This window comes from Hirundo rustica, chromosome 8, assembly GCF_015227805.2.
Source record: "Hirundo rustica isolate bHirRus1 chromosome 8, bHirRus1.pri.v3, whole genome shotgun sequence".
NCBI classification, from domain to species: Eukaryota; Metazoa; Chordata; class Aves; order Passeriformes; family Hirundinidae; genus Hirundo; species Hirundo rustica.
The window spans coordinates 15,765,092-15,785,118 of record NC_053457.1 but is presented as its reverse complement, the minus strand read 5'-3'; the positions used below and the strand labels follow the sequence as shown (position 1 = coordinate 15,785,118).

General features: G+C 37.6%; 1 protein-coding gene across 7 annotated transcripts in view; it reads right to left on the bottom strand.

Annotated features, from left to right (window-relative positions):
• Positions 1-15,210, bottom strand: part of USP54 (ubiquitin specific peptidase 54) — a 92,229-nt gene extending 77,019 nt beyond the window's left edge. Inside the window, exon 1 of one of the 7 annotated variants that reach the window (XM_058421675.1) lies at positions 15,156-15,210. The gene's annotated coding sequence lies outside the window, so the exon portion shown is untranslated. The other 6 variants (XM_040072140.2, XM_040072146.2, XM_058421673.1 and 3 more) reach the window with 6 other exon arrangements.
• Between the last annotated feature and the right edge of the window lie 4,817 nt (positions 15,211-20,027).

The window sequence follows — 20,027 nt, the reverse complement described above, 5'->3', positions numbered from 1 at the left end:
TTGATTACATTATTTTAAAACGGCAACAAAGAACCGGAAGAAAAAAGTTTAAAATACGTGACTTAAAGATAACTAATACCTATGTTTTCTTAAGTGTATTGTAGGTTATTCACCATGCACCCAACTTGTTTATTTCCTTTTCACAAGAATTATACAATGATTACATAAAACTGAAAAACTGTTCATTATCTTTCATGAACACTAAGCATACTCATAAGCCTTCTAGTCCTTCCCTTCATTGAAGTTTAATCTTCCCAAAAACATCAGAGACCAAAAGAAGTAAGATAGTGTAATACAATTGTAAATTAATAAAAATAGTTTGGATGCAGAAGTATCTACAAAATTAATAAGTTCCCAAAGTTTATCCAAAGTTCATCTGACACATTGTATAATTTTACGACAATACTTTAGAAAATATCAGAGAAAAAGCTAACAAGTTTAACATAAGAAGAAAAATAATAAAAATACTATTTGCGTAGATTAATATAGTAAAGGAATGCTTACCTGTTGGGGAGCATCTGACTTTTTTTAATTAAAAGTGCAAAACCTAATGTTTTTGAAGGGGAAAAAATACCATTGCAGACATGCCTGCTTTATCCCCCTCAAGAGGAAAAGACTAAAGCACTGATTTATTATGACTTAACAAGATACTGACCACCAGCTGAACTGCATTAACTGACTAATGCATTTCTAGTCCAATTACCCTGAGAAGCAAAACAAGTTAGTATAAACCACTAGTGAATTAACTATATACATCAGTGAAATCTCAGACAATATAACAAAAGAAAATTTACATTAAAACTGGTCAGTCACTAATTTATGTTTTATCACATTATCCCCAATGAGATAAAGTCATTTACAAGGACAAATATTCAGGCTTCAACTGGTGGGATTTTGGAGGAAGATTTTGTTTGTTTCCTTATTTGCTTTTTTGCTATAGGCACACTAGAGTATTAATGTTTGGAAGGTAGTAAAAATGTTACAAGCTATATTAATCTTGAACAGTAATATTAATCACTAATCACAACCAAATCACTAATGAGATAGCATTTTATAGGGCAATTTGAAGTGGGATGGCACTTAGTATATTTTGGAACTGACATTAAATACTAACTGTTTGATTTTTCTTTTACATGAAGTAGATTGATTACTAGTTCCCATGACAATCATTTCAACTCAGAGCTCAAGCAGTTAATATGTTTAGGAAAATGTGCATAAGAGGCACATCACCTTGCAGACTTTGTTCTGCTGCCTCATATATGTGACAGCTATGGATAGAAAAAAATCACACTGATGCAGGCTCCTAATATTACCTTTAAACTTGGAAAGAAGTAAGAACTCTCTCTTATTTAGCTCACTGCCTGCTACATGATAGCAAGTGAATACAACACATCTGCTCTATTCACAACCACACGGGAATTTAATACAAACACATATTTAGTTTAATAATTTTCTAACAAAATTTGAACAGTTAGTACAGTCTTCATTCACAATGCCTTTTTATGCTTAGTTTCAGCTGCAAGCTCAGTTGCATCCTGTCTGTATGGTCAGGACCCATAACAAAAAATAATTACTGCTGTCCAGAGAAAACCTCTTCTGTGAAGGTGATCTTTGTAATTAAATCTATTTTTAGATTTAACATAACTTGTGTATGGATATGTACACAAGCTACATTAGCAAAATCATTTGCTAACTCAAAAGAATTCATTGTAATGTTTCATTATGCTACTTCACGTATCCTCCAAGAATTTCCACCCCAGTAGAAAGTAACAGATTTTAGAACTATTTCTGTAAGAAGACAGACAGTTCAAGATCTGGTTTCTCTTCTCACTGAACTGGGGATGTGACAGCACTGGAACAGCCAGAACACCCAAATTTTATTTCGAGTTCTACACTAACATCTTCTGACAAGCCAAGCCTCTGTGCCCATCAATTCTGGCTACTTATGATATGATGCCAAAGTTAATTTTGTTGAAATATCTGGATTGAAAGACTCGAAACAGGATTCCAGTAAAAAAAGAAAAGCTAAAAAATGTCCAGAACTGAGTTCACCAGGTTTAATTTGAATTTTCAAACAGTAAAAAGAATTCTGCTTGCTTATGTAGCAAAGACAAGAAATAGATCTTTAACCCCTTGCTTGTCAGAGGAAGCCTTGTTTGTGGACATCCCTCACAAGCAGCAAGGGAGTGGTGCCATATAAAGCCTGACTACAACACACGCATTACCATGCCTGGCTAACAGCTACATACAATTTGACAGGAAGGCTGCAATGGATGTTGATGTAATAAGTACCCAGTGGAAACTAATGCAGTAGTGGCTCAGTCCTCATTCCTCTAAAATTTCAACTGCTCTCATCTTTTCTATGGTATCAGCCCACCAAGAGTTACTATTTGAATGGATAAGCTAAACATAAAGACATTATTGAAGCAAAATAAATTGTCCATACTCCTTCCAAAGTATTTATCAGTCCACCAAGCTCCTCTCCTTTATATTTACTTCCCCTTTGATAGATGAACAGCTTTGCAACTCGAAAAAACAGTTGCTAAAAATGCAATGAGCAAACTCAGTATTAAGGCTCACAAATGTCTGGAATCAAAACACCTGACTGAATTTTCCTTTGTATTTTAATTCTCCTTACTGCAAAGGATACAGAAGAGCTGAGTAAGCAAGTGATGTCACTGGACTTTATAAAAGAGGCAGAAATTCCATAAAGTGTAAAGATGCAATGCACATCAATTTATCTCCCAGTTACTTACATAACAGATATTGTTGCTTTTTATTATTACATCTTGCAAATTTATACCATTTTAAACATGCATTCTAATACTTTGACTAGCAATTCTACTTGATTATCTAAAAGCAGAGTTATTTGTAATTAAAACATAACTAAACATGCAATCAAGTGACATATAAAATCTATGTCATTCGTAACATAAAGCTTTCAGTGTTGGTATCCTGGCTGCATTCTGAAATCCGAAGGTACCAGTAAACATATCTTCCTGTTATGCCATTCAATGGGAATAAAAGGCTCACAAGGCTGAAATTAAAACAACCCAAGATGCAGCCTAGTTACAGGTCCCAGCTGTAAACATGTCTGCAATTCCAGTCCTGGGTTGCTGCCTAAGGCAGCAACAGCCACTGAAATCACAGAAATTCCCTCCTGGTAGAAACTTCTGTCTCCCAGAATGGGGCTACTTTAGTTGTGGAAGCAGAACTGACATCATTAAAAAGGAGACAAATCCTGCTCTACATTATCTTAGTCTAAATTCCACATAATTTTGGCAGCACCAGTATACATTTAAAAATTCTTAGTGCAACAGAAGAAAAATTTCCCTAATGACCCTTTTGAAGAAGCTCCAAAGCAATTCTGCCCTGAAAATACACAAAGTATTTTCCTCCAGCACAGTTTTCTTTATAAAAATGTCAAATAGATTTTTGGCAGCAATAATTTTCCTACTTCAACTTTCAATTTTCAAAACCATGATTTCAAAGATCTCCATCTGCCAATGGGACAAGTTGTGACATTAAGTCCAAGTAACCATAGAGGAAGGCACTGGATTTGGCACTGGATTTCCCAAAGAACATGCAGATGACAGGCAAACACATACATGTTTCACCCTCTGCCCTCAAATTCAGAAACCAAGACATTTAAGTGAATGCCTTTGAGGCAGAAGAACATTATTTTCCCTCTCTAAAGTCAGCTGGATAATTATACCCTGCAAGTAGTGCTGAACAGTTGAAGGAACTACTAAGTAATTAGACTTTGCAGGTGTGCCCTTTATTTTATGAAGCTCAAACAGGAGAAAAAAATTGACACAAACACCTGTTTGACCATTAGCTTTTTTAGAAAGTTCTGACTAATATAAAAAGTTACAAGTGTCCATGTTTCAAAACCCAGAATTCAAGTGATTGGTTTTGTCTAGACTGATCTATGTGGTGTTCCATTAGTATTATTACATTTTTATTCGATCAATAATAAAATCCTTTGTGAAAGCTGACTGGAAAACCACAAAGACAGACCTACATACCAGCTACTGTTGTAAACACACTTTTTGTTCAAAGAGTACATTGTGCTACTTTTTCTATTTCTTCTGAGGAGGTAAACTGCTTATGAGAAGAAGAGTTAAGGACAGCATTATTAAGGACAGCACTAGTAACTAAAAGTCTTTATGCTGTCCTGAGTTAGGGCATCCATGGAAAATAACATAAAAATGCTGGCCTTCCTTAAAAGAAACTGAGGGTTTATCAAAATCAAGAATTTTCCCACAACCTCTTTAGAGAAGCCCAGAGTTGGTCTTCAGTGGTTCTTAACGGATTCAAAATCACGAACACTGCTTCTCGTTTATGTGGTAATATTATCAGTAAATGGAAAATTCCTTTGGTAAGCAGCCAAGGCAACTTCTCCCCACCCTGACAAAGAAAAAATAAACATATTTTAAAACCGACACATACCAAAATGGTTGATATTCATTGAAAGGGGGAGAATTGAAGATCCTTTGTTTTTTATTTGATACCATCTTCCTCTATATTCAGTAGGTGTTTGGATTTTTTTTTTTTTTTTTAGAACAAAAATGTTGACAAAATTAGAACTGTATGACTACACACCTAAATAATGGGAGTGGGCAGAGGAAGAAAAATTCAAACACTCATTTAGGTGCTAAAATTCTATTTATTGCCTATGTCATCATGGGGGAGGACAGATATCTGATCATTAACTGGGGAAAGGGGCAAGATATTTTTTAAGTGTTTTTCAGTTTGTACCACCTGTGTGCATTCCAAAACAAGCAGCTGGATCTCACTTTGGCATTCACACCAGAAAGCACTGCCATCACCTCCTCCTATCGAAGTAATTTGGCAAAGCAGACCGGCAATGCAGAACCTCCCCGTGCAGCACAGCAGCTCTGCTGGGGCAGGCAGGCCCTAATCCTGGCGCTCTCCTTAAAAATATGCACATGGAAATCAACTATTTGATCTTCATCCCACACCAAAAGATAACACTAGAACCAAAAAGTGAGTATTTGAAAAAAAAAAAGAGATCTGATTTAAGTCAAGGACCAGTTTTATCAAAAAAAAATATTACTACTAGATAGAGAAATAAGGCCTCTTCCTCCCCGTTGTAACCTTAATCAGGTATTAACCTCTTCATAAAATGTTATTAGTTATTCTTATAGGCATAAATTATGAATGTTTCTATATTTTTTCCTATCTTGTGACAACTCTGACTCTGAAGACAAAAGGATTTTTTATAGTTTCAAAAAAGATCTCCCAAAGAGATTCTTTTTTAAATGTAAATGCATCTTTTCTGTCTTATCAAAGAATCAAAAGTAACTGACAATACTACTCTTGAAAAACATGTAGTTCAGTCTGCTTAACAGCTGATTGCAATTTAACAAAATTACTTTTGGGCCTCCTTCTTTGTTTATATCAGTAACAACAACAAAAAAACCCAAAAAACAACAACAACAACAAACACATAAAAAAAACCACCACTACCAAACAAGTTTAGCTGCAGCAACTATCTCAGCCACAGGCACATTATACAATACCTCGGTGACTTCCTGCTTAGGAACCCTACTAAACTCTTCTGGCAGGTCTGAAATTTTGCCTGTTTTATTAGAAGAAAAAATATGCTGGCTCTCTTGTTCTAATTCTTCTTGCCTGCATAATATCCAAGTTATGCTATGTCCTACTCACAATTAGAACTTGTTCTGAATATTATATAATGTGTGAGAATCATCTGTTTCTTGTACAAAAAATTAATGTTTGTTTAGTCAAGGTCCTGCATAATTCATTAAAATTTAGAACAAAGAATTTCATAGTTTGGTTAAGTCCTCTTAGGAAAATGCTTTAATCTAGCCTAAATCTTCACAGAAATATTTTTCAAAGCAGGAGTTAATCTGTCCACAGCCACAGCTGCTTATCAAGACAGTTGGACAGCAATTTGCCTGCACTCCCTTTCCCCCTGGAATTCTCCAGTCTCATGTGATGCCATTCTCACCAAAGGAATTTATTGAACACCCCAGATGAACAGCTCACAATTAGGAAGAAAGAAAGCTGAAAATGAGTGTGATCAACAAGTAAATCAGAGCCACAGAACAAGTGAGGCTAGAAAGGATCCCAGAGGAGGTCTGTTGCCTAACCTCACAGCGAAAGCATGACTAAGAGGTCACATCAGGTTACCATGGGCTTTATCCAGTTGAGACTAAAAATCCTCAAGGGATGAGACTGGATTGCCTCTCATTCAAATGCATGGCTGTCAATGGAGAGGGGAAAAAAATCTTTCTTACCACCAGTCAGAACTTTCTCTGTTTTAATTTATGTCCATAAATTGATAACGTGCTTCACATGCTTCCTGAGGAAAGTTCTTATGTCACATTTATGAATGATTTTCACAAACCAAATGAGAACGTTAGTTTGACTGGACAAATGAAGACATTTTTCTGTTCTATTTAAAGCAGAGACATATTGGCAATCCCGTATCAGCCCAACAGGCTGGCATTACACAGAAGGACTGAAAATTTAGTATGCAGAAAAAAAGAAATTGCCACTGAGAATTCTCAGAATTCACCTCAAGAACAGTATTTCAGTTGTTTTACTGAAGTAACAATCAAAATATCAGTGCTATTAATACTTAAGACTATTCCCAAGTACAGCCAAAGATTAAGTTCATCATTTATTCACAACTTTGGATAAGAATATGGGCTCTGGCATTTAGTATATATGTAATTACACAAATGAACTCAAATTAACTCCGGATAAACTTCCTGATAGGAAGGAAGCCAAGGAACAATCTGGAATATTGTTGCATGGTTTTTACTGATACCATTAACCTAAAGTAGGACACTAGAGACATGAAGAAAGCACTACAACTAACACAACCATTTTCAGACCTACCAGAGACAGCTACATTTGAAGCAGAACAATACTAAACCAAGTTCATATTTGATGTTTTCTGCTAAGAAAATACAAATCTAAAAAGTCCAAATATTTTTTTAAAGTTTAGGACTAATTAAAAGTCTAATTTTAGGCTTTGGATTCTTGTTCAAACAATTTTAAATGATTTTTATTTATCATGCTTACATGAGATAAAATATATCAAAATATATTATAAGTTACTGACAAACGGCATATCAATTCTAACTATTGTACAAACAGTACATGCATTCCTTATCAGAACAATTTTGTAATCAATACCTGTACTATAGTACTATATTTCAGAGCAGAATTAAGCAATTCAATTGAGCATGATGCCGCAATAGCTATACATTTCAGAGCAGAATTAAGCAATTCAATTGAGCATGATGCCGCAATAGCTATACATTTTCCATGTTTTCTCTCCCAAAACCTACCAAAATTTCAAGTATTCCTTTGCAGAATAATCCTGAAAAATAAGATTTTCCCAGTACTGCTGCTTTTGTCTAGAAATGTTTCTGGAGCTATGCCATCGGAAAAAGCAACTTCAATTTGAAAATGTCCCTCTTTATCCCTGAGCCTGAAAAAAGTCTCTGTTCTAGTGGAGATAACAAGATTCTACCATCTTCTGCCTGTGATTGCTGCTGGTTCCTACCAGGCAAGAATCGAATACAGTGCAATTGCTCGGGTACCTTTCCAGGCTGCAGCTGCAATTTCAGTCAAAATGGCAGTGGAGAATCCAGCACATGCATAAAGTGGACAGAGGAAAATATACTGGTGGTATATACTGGTAAATATCTTAATTTATATGATAATTATAAAGATGAATATGACTGCTACAATTATTAACAACAGTATGTGGACTGACCAAAGAAATACATCACTAAATTAATTAAACTACCTTTCTATCTCTACCAAAAATGAAGAGCCTTTAATGAAAACACATTTGCACAAGAGAAGATATTTCTTAAAAGATGGCTATTTCCATAATAAAACTAGTCTTAAATCCAGCTAGTTTTTGCTAACAGAAAAGAGATATTGTCTCCTTCTCCATCCTCTCCTGAAGCAATGCATTTTCAGAGAAGTATCTAAAGTGAAGTTTTAAAAAGCTTCCCTGAAAAATCTGTGGAAGTTTTCCATCTTCAAGAATTTAAACAAATTAGGAATACCATAAAAACAGCACTTAAGTGAAAACAGCGACATTGCCAAACTCACACCACAGAATTTTTTCCTGATTCGCTTTGAGAAAAATAAATAATTCTCTATTTAAAATCTATCAAGCATCCATAATCAAAGAAACCTAAAGTTTTTGCTGGCAATGCCTTTTTTTAACAAGGCTCAAAAGTATTTACATAAACTGCCCAGATATCATCTCTTACAAGTACTGCATAGATTGTTGTGATAACGGTGTCCGTAACAGACATCAGAGAGAGTGCTGCAGTTTACTGTCCCGATGTTTATGAAGTTTTGTTCTCTATTCATTAGCACACTTCAGATGCAGCATAATGAAAAAGTTTAATGAACAGGAAGAGTAAAATAAATGAACTTCTTTTCTCTCTTTTTAATTTTCTCTCCCTTTCCCCTACACCATGACTTATTTTCTTGAATAACATGCAGATCTACTGAGGACATTAACCTGTTTTCATGTCACAGTAACAGCCCATGTACCAACATGCTGAGATGCATTAGCTGTTGTTTATTGATCCATTTATAAGTTCATTGTACTGGGAATACAAACTGGAGGATTATAAAGTCTTTTGCTATCCTCTGCTTTGTGACACACTTAACTGATTAACTATTTCTCAGAATACATTTATTTTCGTGTTTTGTGAAAATACTTACAGGAGATTCCTCCTCTTCAAACAGTCTCCCACGTCTGAATCACTCTTACATATTTTTAGTCCATTCATTATTTTCAAAATTCAAAACACAATAAACTACATACCATTTTTTTAAAATGAAACCATATGAATTGCATCCACTAAGCATTATCTACTACAAATACTGATTTACATTTACCAAGTAGGAGAAATAAACAAGCAGATAGGATTTAGAAAAAAAAAAAAAAAAAAAAAAAAAGCTAATTTTCCCTTGATCCCCTGCAGGCTTCTCATATGTGAACTGTTCTCACCACACACAGACATGCAGCATGTACCTCTACATAAATTTTGGTGAGCCAAAGTGTCCCATGATAAAAGCATTCTAGTCCAGACTAACGTGTGACCATTGGTCATGACAGTTCATCCTACCTGCTTCTACCTTTGAGCCAGCAGTTACTTACTGACTTATTGCAAAGCACACAATCAAAGCCCCTCCTTTGTGCCAGTTGATGGCACTAGATTGTTTATGCCATCTAGCAAGCTTGACTACATTCTAAAAACAGGTGTCTACAATAAACCCACATTCACTGCTTCAGTTTAAAGAGGATGGGAAAGCAGCTGAAGTTTAACTGCCTGAATTTTTAGATTTGTAAAAGACAAAAGGGGAAAGTAATTTCAAAAGCCAGACTTCTAGCCTTCAAATTCAAGGACTGCATGCTTGATCAAATGCACACATCAAATCAATTATGGCAGAATGTAACAAGCCAGAATCTATTGCAAAATAATTGAAAGATCACCAGGTTCATGTTCTGTCACACTTTTACAGACAACCACAATTGAGTGAAGTCTTATCTGCATTCAAAAAAACCCAAAACAAACACAAAACAACAACAACAAAAAAGGTATAGCTTTAGGTTTGAAGAAATATTTGAAAGAGGGAAACATTAATAAATTGTATCTATGAGTTTTAAAACCCTAATTTCTCAAATTCTCAAAAACCCCCAAGGATTCAGATATTTTGCTTTCAGTGACAGAACCCCTGAAAAATGAGTGTAGTGCCTTCAAAGGAGTGGGAAAAAAATTTACAAAAGAGATATAGCTCATTTCCCATCTACTAGAAATGCTATGCAAAAATGAAAATACTGCCCCAAGAGGGATGCTTTGGCTGATGTTCTCTAGGGGAAGAAAACAAATTGGACCAAGGATACATCAGACAGCCATAATCATATACCTTGTTTCACTAGTAACTTGGCAGTAATTTTTTTTGTTGCCCACAGAAGCATCTGACCAAAATAGGTTTCTTCCCAGCACCTTTTGAATCAGCCGGCCAATTTTCAACTTTTTGAAATAGAACCCCCAGAGATCTCAAAAATAACTTATGTGCCTATAAACTACATGAAAATTAATTGTCAGGTAGAGGAAAAAAAGACTTAATTTGCTCTCATAGTGAGGGGAAAGTAGGAAATTCACCTCTTCATATCTGATTTAGCAGCAGATCAATCAGTACAAACACTGCAGTGTCTGTTGATATGAAGTAGAATGAGATTAAGAATTGGAGAAGGGATAAGGAGTTAAAAAGACAATCCAAATACATAGAAATGTTAATTTTATTATTTCTGTAGCTCACAAAAACTATGACTTGTTACTTGACAGTAACTTAATAGCTTTAGAAACTAAGAATCACTAGCCCAAGTATTTACATTTTTTGACCTCCTCCTGCTCAGTAGGTTGCCTAGGAACATCTTACCTCATAACAAATGGGAAAATAGTTTATGAGCCCATCTGGACATTTCAAATGCTTTCTGAATCTATTTTATGAAATCCATGCAAATGGTTTTCCATTACGCTCTTTTACAGCATCAAAGATACTCAATGAAGAAAAATGTAGAGGAGTAATAAAGATAATACACTCTGAAAAGGCTTTCATAGATAAATACCAACTTGGATACAACATGTAGAAGTGTTGGTGGGATGACTCAGCTCCTAATGATATTTTATTAAAGTTCATTTTCTTAGCAGTAGCCTGACGTTATTAATAACTCCTAGTAGGCTACTTAGAGCTTTAGATTAATTTTCCCATTAATGGCAGCAAAAGGTTCTTTGCTAATGGTTTTAGGATAATGCTGGGTTTTGCCATATGGTTGGTTTTGTGTGAGGGTTTCTCATGAAAAGCCAGAGAGTGTAAGAAATTGTTACTATATTTAACAGCAGTGTCCTCACACGCACAGCAAACAACTGGAATGGACACCGTTCTAATATTTACAAGTGCAAATGATGCTCAGTATTTACTGCATGTTCTGTTTAAGAAAACTACAGGGACATTAAACAAGAGAACATATGGATAGATCAGGGGATTCGTGACACAATACTGAGCTTTTCACCTCTAGGTCATTAGTTCAAATCTAAAGTGGTCGGTAATGAAGGCAAGCTATAATCATCTGACAGCCCTGGCCTTTGCAAATTGGTTTGTCAGGCTCAGTCCTGTTCTCATCAAACTCAAAATTCAAAATGACAATTTGCATTTCTGAAAACAACCCCAGCAACATAACAAAAAAAAAAAAAGAACAAACAGAAGTAATCTCTTCCTCCTCAGATACCATCTCCAGACCAGAGTGTCTAGAGAGTACCAGAGGAACAGTGAAAATTATACCTCTAGTAGCACAACACATCATTCTGTGGATAAAGGTTACTTCTGACTCTCAGATACCCAATTATAATTTCCTCTGTATAAGTACAAAGCTTTCAGAGGTTTTATTGATAAAGACAAGGAAGAAGAGACACCAATATGTACGTTTTAAAGCTGAAATTTCACAGTCCTGCTTAAAGATCTCTTCAGATACCTTGTTCAAAGGTGTGTTTCTTAAGGTTGAAGGTTTTGAAGAAAATGGTCACCGTATTCTATAAAAGGAGTACATTTACTTTCCATGTTATGATGTATTTGTAGTCAAAATGTTTGAACACCCCTTGTAGCAGCAACATTGTATTCTACTACTTGCAGACAGCTTTAATTCAGCAATGGATTTATTTATAAGTTATCATGAATGACACTAGAGAAGTAATATTTTTACAGTATTTCTTCAAAATTATATTAGACAGAAAAAGTATGGATTATGCCATAACAGTACATAATTTTCCACATGCTTTCTTAATTTGAACAAAAATGTTTTTAAGCCTCAAAACCACATCCAGCCCTTTCCTCTGCCTCTTACTAGTTTGGGAGCAATCACAATAAACACTCAGCAGGTACCACAGTTCTTCATTTTACTAAGCAATCACCGCTACAGGAGTAAATAGACACACCAACTTTTAACGCGGTACCTTTAAGATCACCTTTACTTCACAAACTTGGGGCACTAGACAACAAAATCTACTGAAATTTTTACACTCTATGAACATGAAATGTTACTCCTAATATTTAAGATTACAACAGAGCCACACAACTCGCAAATCTTGAAAGGTATCAAAAAAGTAAGAGCCTCTTGTCTTCCTTGCAGCTTCCTTGGTTTTTACTAAGGTACTGATAAACTGAAGCTTTTCCTTCCTTTTCCAATAACTCCAGATATAAAACCTTGCTATAACTTTAGGAAAGGCACAACAGGTCAGCTTCCCTGAATGACTGTACACAAGTTCTGCAAGCTGAGTAGTCAAGCTAGTATATAGTCTATTGGTCTAAAACCAGAGTAGCACAGCTCAGTCACATCCCAGTCTGGCCGAACATTAGACCCATGTCCCATAGACAGCGACTGCTGAGATGAACCCAAACCCAACCTCCCCCAGTCCCAGAACGAGAAATCCCATGCATCAAGTGACACAACAGGAAAAGAGAAGACACTAAGCGCACACTAAACTTGCATGCCACGGGACACAGTAAGAGACCCCCTACACTGAGTCGTTTGTCTTAGAAAGTGCCCAGACTGCACCTGGAGATGGTTCCTCCCAGCACTCACACACAGAGCATAAGCCTAGGGAATGGGACTGCCCACAGATGAAGGGAAGGCAGCAAAATCCTAAGGATTGGGGATTGCCTGTTACTTGACTTGCAGCTAACAGGACCAACAGAGAGATCCAAGCAAGACAATCAAAATTCTTTGACAGTCAGTAATAAAATTTCATTCTGTTCCTCTCTGCCATCAAGCTCTGCATATCTTTTCTAGGGAATGACCTTCAGTGACAGAATATAAGATGGCTTTGGAATTGTGCCTGCAGCCGCTATTGACAGAAAAGAAAGAAATTAATAAGCAAACAAGAAGTATTTCAGAGAAAAAATTTTTAAAAACTGTTTGAATAAATGTGGGTGGAACATAAGAAACTGAAGGATGTATAAGGTATTCAAAAGGCTGCATGATAAAAAATGAAAAGACAACTAAGTTCTACAGGTATCAACAGGTACATTAACTATAAGACAGTTTTGTTGGTTCTGAAGTGACAGAACCAACTGGTAAGCAGATTAAAAACAAACAAACAAACAAACAAACCACCACCACAACAAAACCAAACAGCTGTGACTTTTTATTATTCTTTCATCCTCTTACCTCAGTTTGTTGGGGTTTTTTTGTTTTTCTTTTTTTAATATCATTGTTGTAATTTGCACAGTTGGACCAAAAGTGATTCTGGACAGCCACAACTGTTTTTTACACAGGTATGTTTATAGAGCCCTCAAACTCAATGAGCCTCTCAAAGTAACAAACTTTTCGAAGCTCCACAAAGTGGGAAATAAGCACACTTTCTCTTCTATGCACTATTCATGAAAACTCGCCTAAGAAGGCTTAATCCCTAATAACATCTCCAAGACTAGATAGAGAAGGATTTAAATTCCCATTATCCTTTTTAAGAAACTTGTGACTACAGTCTCAAAATAGATACTTAACCCAGAACTGAGAGAAGAACTGGCATATTTCTTACCTGCAATGCCTGATAGAAATGAACTGAAATGTTCTACAGCTGTCACTACCATTAAAACAAAACAAAACCAAAACGGAAAACAAACAAACAAACAAAACCTCAAAAATTTCTAAATTCTCTGGGATAACTGTAAGTTTGTCTGCACTGGATAAATCAGGCACACCCTTACTCCTCACCACACCCCAAGAATATTCTGGCAAAAGACTTCACAAGTGACATTACCAGGTGAGGAGGAAACAAACCAGCAAAATAACAGTGCTCCTATTTGATCCAGTCTGAATGACATGCAGCATGCTTGATTAGATATAATTTTGATTAGGTGATAGAATAGAACTTAGAGGGTATCCCATCTAATTAAATTGTAATTATTTCTATCACTTCCTAAATGAGAACAGGTTTCAACAGGTTGACAAGTATTTTTCAGTCCATAATGCTTTTTTCTAATTATTTTTAAAAGCTGTCATATTCAAGTCATGTGTTACCTTACCAGTTGAGTTCTCAGCACAGCAGTACTTTCCTTCCCTCCGGAAACAAATACAAGACTATCTATGTTGCTATTGTTTTCCAAAATTGCTACTCAGTGTCAAGTATATTGCAGCACAAAATCCTTCAGTTTTAAGTTCTTTTTCAAGTCTGAAAAGCAGCACAAGCTTAGAGAATTTTTTCTTTCTTTCAAGCTCAGCGAGAAACACAACTATTTTCCCTCCCTTTTCAATGAGTCTTTTTTCCATGATTAAACTACTCGGAATTTGTTCTGAAATCTGAAAAGCTTTTCGAATTTTTTTAACACACACGATCAGCCATTCCAATACCCACAAACGCAGCTGAAAGACCAGAAAGCCATTGTGCCTGCAACTCTGAAAGCAGAGGGTGTATATTGTTATGGTTTTCTATTTATGGCTGTAATCCTCACGAATGTCTACTCGTAATCCTTCTACTGAAAGAAAGGGTTCAAGCGAAATCCGAGTCTGGAAAAGCAAAGAGCTTCTGCTTTCTTTTAAAAGGGGGGGGAAGCACATGGTTTTGCCTACCTTAGACCAACAAAGTAAATTAAATACTGAGGAGGTTCTTCTAATCAACAGCAGCTCTCATGCAAGTTTAACTTTTGACGGTAGCTGATCACGCTTTATTAACCAAGAAAATGCAACATCCCTTATTATTTCAAAGACCCCCGCTAGTAAAATACCTTTTTAGCCTCCGGCATTCTCTTTTCCTCATACCTGCTACTCCTTTTCTCTTCTGCGGGCGTGCAGAGCAGAGGGGCCCTTCACTCCCAGTCCCGCCGGAGGCCGGGCCGCGATTCGGGCCCGGCCGAGTCCCGCACGGACCCCGCTGCGGCCCGGCCGAGGCGGGCGGGGGCTGCGCCACCGCACAGAGCGGGGGTCGCCACCGGCGAGGTTCCGGGCACACGGGCCAGCAGCCAGCGAGCAGCTGGCTCTGGCCGCGGTTTCTCCTGACGGGGACAGGACGGGACGGGAGGAGAGGGATCCCCGGTACTCCGGGAGCGCTTTCAGTCCCCACCTGCGCCCGCGCCCGAGTCCCGCCAGGCGCGCTCATCCCCCGCTGCCATAGCTACGGGCAGCCGCGCCGCCCGGCTCTCGCGAGAGCCGCCATCTTCCCGCGAGAGCCGCGGGCTGCGCCGGGCAGAGCGGCTCCTCTGGCGAGAGCGCTGAGGGAGCGCGGGGCGGCGCCGGAAAGCGCCCGGGAAAGTGCCGGCACGGCGGGGCGTGGGCAGGGAGGGGTGCGGACGCGGCTGGAGCGAACGCGCACCTCCCTGTCGAGCAATAGTGTGCTTGTAGTTCATGTGAGCTGAGTTAGCTGACAGGTTAGAGCCAAGACGTGGTGTGTTCAACGCCCTGCGTACTCCAGGTGTGAATTAGACCATCTCAGGATGAGGGGAAATCGAGTAAGGTCTTTTAGAAATTTGTAGTGTGATTTACTGAATGCTAGACAACACGTAAAATTAGTATAAAACTCGCATTACCTGCACTGTCTCAGCTGTACATTGCAGTCTGTGATTTTCCTGTCACCAGTGCAGACTGAGGGTAATATTAACTCTGGTGTAATACTGTTCTTGACGACACCCAAGAAACACTTTTCAAGCCCACTGAAGTAAAAAGGTGCTTCCCTATGAATTCAGGATCATGCATATAGAGGGAATCTGAGGATAACTGTGATGGCCACCATTTCCATGACCAATTTGTATGTCAGTGGTACCTGGATAAACAACAATAATAATCACTTAGACAGAAACATGAAGACATGACGGTTAATACATTTTTTTCCCCTGCTCTTTTATTTCCAGTGTTCCCAGCATCTGAGAGATACAACTTTCGTAACAATTCTTAGAGAAGTGCCACCACCCTTGTAAGTGTACAGGAAGTTCTTTTTACTTAATTGTTGAGCCCGTTTTTACATAAGATAAGTGAGTTGATGCACAGTGTCCTGTATCTAAAAGATGTATGCCAGAATTTCCAGCTTCTGATAATTCAGGTATGCTGTTAGCAGTGTACCAGATGCACAAAGTGTGCCTGGGGGACTGGGCTGCTGTTTGTTCTGCCTAGAGCAAACAAAGCACAGAGTCTGTGATTGTGCATCTGCAATAGTGTTCATACTGCTGTTAGTATGGTTTTTCTAACACCACAAAAAAAAAAAAAAAAAAAAAAAAAAGGGTTTGTGCCTTTGGAAGAGTATTTGTTTATTTGTGTCTTCCCATCCCATTTTAGTCTCTCGCTTTGGGAACCAAACCGACCATAGTGGAAAAAAGAGCAAATGAGGAAGGCCTCAAGCCTCTCTTAGGGACCACAGCTAATTAAGAGAAACATTTAGGGAGAGTGGATATAATGAAGCCCTGAATATGTGCTAGCTTCAGGCCCATGAAAGAATGGCTGTTTTTGTACTAGAACATGGAACTAATTGCATGTCTGAGCCAGGCACTGTGGGGGTTGACTGAAGCACTCCTCAGTGTAATTGAATTTGTATAACATCTGTGCGCAGGGGAGGTCCGGTGCCACAAGGCCCACAGGGTGTCCTTAGGCAGGCCAGCAGAAAGTTTCTCATTTGTTTGTCCCTCCTTCCGGGGACCACTTTGTTTTCCCTGCAGTGAACGATGTATGACGGGATTGTTGCTTAAAGCAGGAACTTCTCCCAGTAAGAACGAGGAGTCCACAGAGTCCTTATTTACCCTTTTGTGCAGAGGTATTGTTTGGGGCACGAGTGCAGCATTGCTTAGTGGCCAGCTTTTTCACCACTCTTTGTGTAAATGTTTGCTATCATTCTAGCTTGAACTACCCCTAACTGCCTCTGTTCCAAATTTTTAAAGGGTAGTGGTCCCTCGTCTGCAAATTTATTTGTATCAGTTCTCTCTGAAAGTATTTCAGATGACATTTTGTTCAAATGAAAAGCAGACCTCTAAAATTAGAACTCTTTGCACAAAAAAAATTGTTTATTTTATTGTTAATCAAAATAAACACACAAAAAAGAGCCCTGTAGGTTTTCTTAAAAAATAGTTGGACAGTATGCATTAAAAGTTTTGATTTAAATAATGTTTCTAAAAACTGTAATTGAAAATTATAGTAAATTAAAGTACAATTGAAAGTAAGAGTTTATGTTTGAGAATTTGTTTGATACGGTGACTGAAGTTTAGGTTGCATTTTAAAAGCACTGCTTCAGGGTTGTTTATGTAGTTGTCTTCCCTTTACTGCATGTGTTAATTAACACAAAATATATCTGAGCAAGTACTTGCACTCCTTAAAACTTCATGTAAGTTCTACTGCAAGCAGATGATCATCCGAGAGGTAACACTTACAGCGTGTTAAATACATAGAGAGCAAGAACATAAAGGCACTGCAAATTAATTACATTAACTGAAGAGACTTTTACTAGTAGAGATATGATTCTAATTAATATCATTGTTTCCAATTCCACATACACTCAATTCACAAAACTTGTAGAGTTCCACAAAATGTGTGCAATCTTGCTTCTGTGTCTGCCTGCAAGTTCTTCTTGGCTGTCTGTAGCCTTGGTCAAGCACATCTGCAAGACAGAATAGGCAACTTGTCTAAATTAGTTTATAACCTTCAATTTGGCCAAAGAAGAGATTGCATGTAAATGTCTTAATGTGCTGTGAGACAGCTGGATGACTTGCAAATTTCTAATATGGAATCAAGAGAGACTCTTATATATGCTGCTAGTGGGCAGCAGTGGCCCCCGTGAATTGCCAGAGCAGTGTTAAACCAGATCGTTGTGCCAAGGGGCAGTCCTTTGGAAGCAGGACGTTTTCCTGCAGCAGTCTTCTGTGGAAGAGAACACATACTTGCAGACAAGCTAGTTAGGGAAAAAACCTCAGTGCAGGAAATGTTCAAGCCTTGTGCCAAAAACTGTGCTTCCCATGGAGGGATGGCCACGTGCAGACTTCTGCTCCATAACAGAAATACCATATTCAAGCTCTTGGCTGTCTGCTGCCTGCTATCTTGTAAGAAGAGTGAATACATTTTTTCATATTCACAGGATGATTTAAAACAAAAAAGGTAAAAAAGGCAAAGCACATATTCTCTTTAGAGCCTGAAACTCTTCAGCTTTTATTTCAGAGATAGTAAATCTGATGACAAAGCCATCTCCTCTAAATGATCCGTCAATGATCTGTCAAACTGTTCCCTTTGATTAGGGAATACAGTGCAGTCAAATGGAAGGTTCTCTGCACAACACAGAGAAGCATACTAACTGTGCTACTGCCTGCCGAATATTTATGCCATCAGTTATAACTTCAGGCAAAGTTTTAAAACATCTGAGACCATATTTCTGGATAATATTGCTGAGATTTTTTAAAATGCTTTCCTTTTACATTAAAATGTGGGCACTCTTTTTAAATGCACTTTTAACATGGTTTGGATTCTTTATCATAGCATTTGTCTTCATGAGAGAAACATTTAAAAGCTTGGAAATTGAAATAATATTCCTAGAAATGACAGTGTAAATAACTAAAAATGTGAGAACATTTTGTTTTGAATGAAAGATCTGAATGTCACAAAATTCTCTGCAATCCGCTTTTCAAGGGTCAGCCACTCTCTGTTAAATGGATTTTTAGCTGCTGTTTCATGGAGTATAAGCTTAATATCCAGTATATCCTATATAAGGGAACTGTAGCCTTTTCAAGATGATGAGCTCAATAATTTGTTATTTTTTATCTCTAACTATGATGATCCTGCTTAAAAGCAGATGACCGGCTTTCCATTCTGTAGCTTCTACTATGTGGAGAAAATCCCCTGTAATTAAATCATAAAATCCTCTAATTCCCAATATAAACAATCCTCTGACAGCAATTCCCCTGAGTCTACATCACAGCCCAAGGAAAACAAAAGAAAAGGAGCTGTTTCTTACTTCCTTTTAAATATTTGATCATTATAGACAAACTTCTACCCTGATTAACAGTAGCTGAAAGCCTTACTCAAAGTAATTATTTTTGAGACAGAACTTGGATTACTGATTTTTCTCTCATTTGTAATGTTACTTTGCATAATGACTAAACTAGTATGTGATTCAGGCTGTGTAAACAAGAAGACAATAGTTGTCTGAATTGTTCTACAACATGTAATGTTGTATTTCTCATTTTGTACTAGAAACAGAAGCACATAAATCGTGCTTGACAGGATTTGAAAGTGCACTGGCAAAAGAAGAGCTATGTGCCTTATTAAGCAAATGTACCAAAACTGAGGAAACAGCTTACAAGTATGAATTATGGCAATATTATTAATAATTTGCTGTGATACAGTACAAATTCCAAGGACATTGCAACTTCCATCCCCATTTGGGGTTTGGGTTAATGGAGTGCGTTGACAAAACCCCTTGTCCGACAGTATATTGTGAAGCAGAGGGAGCTTTGGGTACATGCTCTATCCTTTAGCTACCTGCAGGATCATGCTGCTTTCCTTGTACCTGGGAGCTTTGAGACTAGGCCACCAGAGAGCAGTGTGCTATTTCTGCTTGCATTCTTTACTTCTTTACCTGTCTCTGTGTGTTTAAGGACCTGTTTTATTCAGGTTTTTTTTTTGTTTTTGTTTTTGTTTTGTTTTGTTTTGTTTTGTGGGGTTTTTTTTGTGTTTTTTTTTTGTTTTTGTTTTTGTTTTTTTTCTATACAGTAGAACTCAAGTGGTTGTTGTGATTCTTCTGGAATTCCCAAACATTTTGCTGTCGTTGTCCTGTGTGCATCCTGTGTGCAGCCCTTCTTTGACCTGACTAACCTCATCTGGGACCTTCACTTCTGGCCCAGAAATCTCTTTTAAGTTCAGACCCAGTCCTGGGGCCTGCTGTAGAGGTGCTCTAGAGGTGCTGGCCTGCACTTGTGTCTCCCGGGTGGACCTGAGACCTGTGCTGTGACTGTCTGTGGCAACGCCT